The 7,469-nt window shown below is 36.5% G+C and overlaps 1 non-coding gene across 1 annotated transcript; it reads left to right on the top strand.

Annotated features, from left to right (window-relative positions):
• Nucleotides 1-6,130: 6,130 nt before the first annotated feature.
• Nucleotides 6,131-6,237, top strand: LOC121228384 (small nucleolar RNA R71). The gene has a single exon (XR_005925960.1). It is a non-coding gene; the product is annotated as a small nucleolar RNA R71 (small nucleolar RNA).
• The last annotated feature ends 1,232 nt before the right edge of the window (nucleotides 6,238-7,469 follow it).

Below are 7,469 nucleotides of genomic sequence, written 5' to 3'. Positions count from 1 at the left end.
AGTTGAAAGCACAGTTGTAAGAACTTATTGACAGAGGATTTGCTCAACCCAATTTTTTGCCTTAGGCTGCACCGATTTTATTTGTAAAAAAGAAAGATAGATCTCTGAGGTTATGTATTGATTACAGACAGCTTAACAAAGTCACAATAAAAAACAAGTATCCATTGCCTCGAATTGATGACCTGTTTGATCAAATGAAAGGTACCACTATGTTCTCTAAAATAGATATCTGTTCTGGATACTATCAGTTATGAGTGAAAGACTTAGATGTATCGAAGACAACTTTTAGAACCAGGTACGGGCACTATGAGTTTCTTGTGATGCTGTTTGGCCTGACTAATGCACCTGCAGTATTCATGGGTTTAATGAATAGAATTCTCAGACTGTATCTAGATAGATTTGTGGTGGTGTTTATTGATGATATTTTGGTATATTCCCGAGATGAAAATGAGCATGCTGATCATTTAAGAATTGTGCTGCAAACTTTGTGTGAGAAACAACTATATGCCAAATTCAGTAAGTGTGAATTTTGGCTTTAGGAAGTCAGTTTCCTTGGGCATATAGTGTCTGTAGAAGGTATCAGGGTAGATTTGAGTACAATCTCAGTTATTATTAATTGGAAACCACCGAAAAATGTGTCTGAAGTCAGAAGTTTTCTGAGATTAGTCTACTATTATTGAAGGTTTGTTAAAAGGTTTTCAATGATAGCTTCTTCGATGACTTGATTGCTACAAAAAGATGTAAAATTCGAGTGGTTTGATTAACGTCGGCAGAGTTTTGATAAATTAAAAGCCTTGTTGATTAAAGCACCTGTGCTAGTTTGACTCTGAATCAGACGATTTATTCATTTGACTTGATCCGTAGAAATCTCTAAGTTATATTATTATCTCTCTCGAGACTAATAATGTCTAACCCTAGGTTGATTAATTGAAATCTCTTTCTAATTAACACCCTAGTGTTGCACTAACTCGATCTATGGACTCTCTTATTAGGTTTCACCCTAATCCGGTAAAATCTTGTCACCCTATCTCTAGGCGTGCAATCAACTCCGCTTAATTATGACAAATTTACTCTTAGACAGGGACTTTTTCTCCTCTGAATAAGCGCATTAACTTGAATCAATATCCTGGAATATTAAAACAAGAATTAAGAACACATAATTAAGAACAAGTCAAATATTTATAATACAATTCAGATAATAATAACAAGATCTGTCTGAGGTTTAATTCCCCTTAGGTATTTAGTGGGTTTAGTTCATAATTATGAAAGAAAACATCTCAAAAGAATAAAGATAACAAAACATAAAAAAACCCAAAACTCCTGAAGGGAATTGAAGCAAGATCTTCAGTCTTGACGATGAATCCGGCTTCTGAGATGGATCAATTAGCTTTCCTTGAGTAATGTCTTGCCTCCTACTCTGTGTGTCCTCTTCTAAGTGCCTCATCAGGTGTTTAAATAGGCTTTAGAATGCCTAAAAGCCCTTAAAAGTAGCGTTTTCCGAATAGGACTAAACTTGGGCTCGACAGGGGCACACCCATGTGCGATTTATTCAAGACCGTGCTCAAGGCTGTTAAATAGGCACAGACGTATGGTCTACCCATGTGAGGAATTCTAGGCCGTGCTAATTTCCCATGTTGGCTTGTTTTTTTTCCATTTTTGGGCCGTTTCTCGCTCTTTTTGCCCTCCTATGCTCACCTAAGTATAAAACATGAAATTAAAGAATTAGGAGCATTGAATTCACCAAATCTAAGGAGAAATCATTCATAAATGTGCTAAGCATGGGATAAAAATATGCATAAATTACGGTTTATCAAATACCCCCACACTTAAGCATTTGCTTGTCCTCAAGCAAAATCCTCAACTCATAATCAAAATAAATTCTTCTCAAATTATAATCCCTGTCAATAATATATCAAAATAAACCATAAGTAATCATACATTGAGAATTCAACTAAAAGAACATCAAAGTTTCAAAAATTTTAAGTTGAGCATTTTATTATGAAAACATAGGTGTCTCCCCACATTTAAGTGATTACCTTTGATTCAAAATATCACAAAGTTTAACATCCTCACTAAAGATTCACTCAAATCACTCGAGGTGTTTAAGGACAATAAATGAAGCACTCATTAGTCAATATGAAAAGTTATCACCATAGGCTTGCATGAAAATCAAATCTCCACCACTATATATTGAGATGATACGTCAGTCAAAAGGTCTTTAGAGGGTTGTAACGTGGATTTGGTTAGGGGGTGTGGTCGCAAGCTGAAAGAAAAGGTTAGAATAGAGATTGAATTGAAAAATTACCTAACTAGAAAAATAACTAATCATTAATTGAATACAAGTGAGCTTCTTCTCAGAATATGGAATTAACACTTAAGCTAAAAAAAATGACGAATTACTACTAATATATATGTATGTATTGTATTTTTTTAAGAACAAGTCAAATAACATAGGCTATCTATCAAAAATAAAATATAGCTAAGTAATTTACTCAAATCAAATCTCGAAAAAAATAAGGATCAAATTAATTTAGAGGATTTCAACAATAATGGGTTAAGGGTTAATGTTGAGGGTAAATCAATGAATGGGTTGTTAGGCTCAAGGGGGTTCATTAAGAGTTAATTGTGAAGGTAGGCTTTTATGGAGTGAGTGGCTTAAACCTAAGTGCCTTTATCGTCTCATCATATCAAATCAAATGGTGTGGTCTTGACATGCATAATCAAGCAAGTTCTAGAATAACAAATCAAGATTGACGCACTCAAAGCAACAATAAAAGTGAGCATGAAAGAAATAATAGATGCTCTTAAAGGTTCAAGATCTCACACAAATATGGCTTTTTGATGTTTAACCTGTGAATTTCAACTTAAGATAATACCTAAACTTGGGGAAACAACCTAAATATTTTTTATTTTTGTAATTTTTTTTCAAAAATCAACTTATCATGCTTGATCTCTAATTCCTTAAAGTTTAAACCATCAATGCATGAATGCCTGTGTTTTAATTCAAGACATATCAATAAAGATCATAAATTAATCGAAATTCATTGTAATACTGATATGAAAAGATCACATGAGAATAAGACAAAATTTAGGGATTTTTCTGATAAAGATATAAACAACCCCCCACACTTAAGATGTACATTTCCCTCAATGTACAAAGTTAGATTGACGATGATATAGATATAAGATCATAAGATAGGGAGAGAAGTGAAACTTCCTGAATGATGAATGAAATCCTTGAATTGGAGGTATGGAGAATAATCAGCCAAGGCAATGATGAGATTGGAGGAGGATACTCCGGTGGTGGTAGAGGTTGGGTTCCACAACCACAGTGCCCAGCAAAGAGGGTATCGTGGTGGTCGGACAAGACATGGTAGTCGTAGAGAACCTTTTCTAGTGGAGTTGAAAGTTCATAAGTAATAGTGAGATTTGGAGCTCTTTATAACTGTGATAGAATCAGGAACTTCTTTTAGAAAATATAAAGAAACAATATTTACTCGTAAAGAAATAGCCAAATTAAAATTATAAAATAAAAATAGTATTAAAGGGAAATAAAAAGTAATTTCAAATTATAAATAAAGATAAAAATAAAATAAAAAATAATAGGTGTTTATAAAGAGATTGAGGCACACGACCGTAGGGTACGTCCGTATGCCCTCATTTCAACTTGTGTATTTCGTGGTTTGCGAAATTGGGCGCATTGGTGCACACGACCATGTTGCACGGCCGTGTCATTCTTCGTTTGCTTCTCCCACGCCTGTGTATGCAGGTGCACACTCGTGTTGTTTTGACACGTTCGACCACGGTCAGTGGGCACGGGCGTGTCGCACGCCCGTGTTAATTTGACAGGTTTGCCCACGACCATGTTGTACGGTCGTGGCAACTTATCGAATCCCGTGTTGGGGAAATGTTTTTGCTCTATTTTCACTCAGCCGTATCACACGGCAGTGTTGCCTCCCGTAGTATGGGCACTGCCTAAGGAACGCCCGTATGCCTGGCCGTGTGGTTCTGGAAATCCTGTGTTCAGTCACTCAGTCAGTGAATTAAATGTTAAAAACTAAAATTTAAAGAAGTTAACACCATCAGTGCTTGGGTTGCTTCCCGATAAGCGCTTATTTATAGTCTAAGCTCGACTTACCTCGATTTCACATAGTCATGGTGGCTCGAGGAGTTTACACTCCTCATCCCTGCTATCAATTTCATCAAAATAAGGTTTTAGACGAGTATTATTTACCTTGAACGTACCGAATTTGGGATGAATTACCTCGACTGTGCCGTACGGGAAAATGCTAAGTACCGTAAGAGAGATTCCTCCATTAGGTTTAGAGGTGGAAATTCGAGGGTCTACTGCATCTAGTAGTACTTTGTCTTCAACCTTGAGTTGATTTGGTGAGATATTGAGCTCGTCATGGCATGGTTTTGGTTTATCGTGTGTCCTCGGCTTATGTGTCCGCCATTCATCTAGTTCCTCAACTCGTAGCCTTCATTCTTCATAGATAGGTCCCTTGTCGTTACTCGAACATAGCTCATGTGTGCTCTTCGAGCATGTTTCCTGTAAAGAAGTTTTCACCACATGCTCAGTATTAGTAGTACGATTTATACAATCACCTTCAATATTTGATGTGTTACTTGAATTACGATCTTGAAGAGTGATTGTTTCATCACCCACATGAAGTGTGAGTTCACCTGTACCAACATCAATTATCATTCTAGCAGTTGCTAAAAAGGGCTTCCCTAAAATTAAAGGCACGTTACTATCTTCCTCTATGTCTAGAATAACGAAATCAACTGGGAATATAAATTTGTCAATTTTAACGAGTATATCTTCAATAATACCCTAGGAAATCTGATTGTTTTATCTGCTAATTGAATGCTCATCCTAGTTTGTTTGGGTTTCCCAAGACCTAGTTTCTTAAACATTTTGTAAGGCATGACATTGATACTAGCCCCTAAATCAGCCAAGGAATTATTAACATCTAAGCTACCAATTAAACAAGGAATCGTAAAACTCCCTGGATCTTTCAATTTGTTGGCCAGCTTATTTTGCAAAATGGCTGAGCAAACTGCATTCATCTCCACATGCGACGCCTCGTCTAACTTTCGTTTATTTGTTAAAAGCTCCTTTAAAAATTTGACTGTGTTCAGCATCTGTGAAAGAGCCTCAATAAACTGTAATTTAATATGCAATTTCTTTAAAAGTTTAAGGAATTTACCGAATTGTTCGTCTAAGTGGTCGTTCCTTGTCGCATTGGGGTATGGTACACGTGGTTTTTACTTTTTACTTACCTGTTTTTGGTCATTGTGGTCCACCTCACCTTTACCTTTACTTACCACAATTTCTTGCCTCGGTTCTGGTTCAGGTGCAACTAACCCTTCCTCATCTTGAATGGTAATTGCATTGAGCTGCACTCTTGGGTTAGATTTAGTGTTACTCAGTAGGCTACCTTGTGGTCGTTCAAATATCAATTTAGCGAGCTGGCCTATCTGAGTTTCGAGCCCTTGGATCTACACTTGTTGATTCTTAAGTGCTGTCTCGGTATTCTGGAAACGAGTTTTTGAAGCCAAGATGAATTTTGTTAGCATCTCCTCAAGGTTCGGCTTTTTCTCTTGTTTGTAAGTTGGTTGTTGGAAGCTTGGAAGTGGTGGTGGTCTCTAAGTCCCTTGGCCTACCCATGAGAAATTTGGGTGGTTCCTCCATCCTGCATTGTAAGTGTTACTATAGGGATTATTTTGAGGTCGAGAATTATTACCCATATAATTTAATTGCTCGTTTTCCATGTTGTGGCCATAAGGTGGGTATTCTGAATTGCTCGTCCCTCCTCCACTTGCATTGCATTGCATTACTGGGTGAACCTGTGAAGAACCAAGAAAACTGTCAATTTTTCTATTCAAAAGTTCTACCTGATTAGAGAGCATGGTGATCATATCGACGTTAAAAATGATGGTTGCTTTCGTTGGCTTTGTCCTCATGACTTACCATTGATAATTACTCAGTGACATCTCTTCTATAAATTCATAAGCATCCTCAGGTGTCTTATTATTGATAGTCCAACCAGTGGCTACGTCAACCATTTGTCTAGTTGAAGGATTTAGGCCATTATGAAAAGTCTGAACTTGTAGCCAGAGTGGTAACCCATGGTGAGGGCACCTTCTCAACAGATCCTTGTATCTCTCCCATGCATCGTAGAGTGTTTCTAGATCCATATGCATAAAAGAAGAGATATCATTCCTTAATTTAGCCATTTTAGCCGACGGAAAATATTTTAGTAAAAACTTTTTGGTCATTTATTCCCAAGTAGGGATTAACCCTCGTGGTAACGAGTTCAACCACTGTTTAGCCTTATTCCTTAATGAAAAGGGAAATAATTGAAGGCGTAGGGCATCGTAAAAAACGCCATTGATTTTAAATGTGTCACAAAACTCCAGAAAATTCGCCAAGTGATTGTTCGGATCCTCATCTTGCAAACCATCAAACTGAACAAATTGTTGTATCATTTGAATCGTGTTAGGTTTCAGTTCAAAATTATTTGTAGAAATAGCAGACCTAACTATACTTGACTCAGTTCCTGTTAAATTTGGTTTAGCATAATCATACATAGTGCGCGGAGCAGGATTCTGATTTACTGGATCAGCAGCAATCGCAGAAGGTAGCGAATTTTCCTGATTTTCAGCCATCTCCTTGGTTGTGGTTGGAATATCGTCCTCTTGCTCTTCCTTTGTGTATCTTAAGCTTCGCCTTATTTCTCTTCAGTTTCTACGAGCTGTGCGATCGATCTCACTATCAGAAAGTAATGGTCCTGACGGGTTTCTTCTCGTCATAAACTAGGAAACCTGTCAGAAAATAAAAGAAAAGTTAGAAAAGTGGAATTAAACTAAAATAAATTGCAATAACAGTAAAATGGATAAAGTAATAAAAATTGAGTGTTCCTAATATCTTAAGTTCCTCGGTAACAATGCCAAAAACTTGATACGTGATATTCACGACAGGTTTTAAAAATTTATAATTAATCGTTCTTGAAACTAACTATTATCACGATAAAAGCAAAGTGTACCTATCGAACAGTAGTATAGCTTTAGCAAGACCGGATTGTCGAACCCAAAGGAACCAAGAGTACTAGTAATTACTTTATTTTTATTATCTAGCCTAAAAATAAAGGGATTTGTTTATCTAAACTAATTAACTAATGTAACGCCCCTGTACCCGAGACCATCGTCGGAGTCGAGCACGAGATGTTAACGGACTTAATTCATTAATTAAACAGCTCAAACAATTTATTTTAGAATTTCCAAACAAGCTGGCTAACTGCGTCACAGTCGCTAAAAAATCCATATCTCGAGTTAAGAAACTCGAAATCCAATTCTGTAAATTTTCCTTGAAACTAGAATCATATATCTACTTAGCAAATTTTTCCTAGAATTTTTGGTAGGGTCAATTAGTACAGTTTATTAGTTAAAGTCTCCCCTGTTTC

The sequence above is a fragment of the Gossypium hirsutum genome, chromosome A04 (assembly GCF_007990345.1).
Source record: "Gossypium hirsutum isolate 1008001.06 chromosome A04, Gossypium_hirsutum_v2.1, whole genome shotgun sequence".
Lineage (NCBI taxonomy): Eukaryota > Viridiplantae > Streptophyta > Magnoliopsida > Malvales > Malvaceae > Gossypium > Gossypium hirsutum.
Note: the sequence above shows the minus strand (reverse complement) of the source record. Positions and strands in the feature narration are given on the sequence as shown.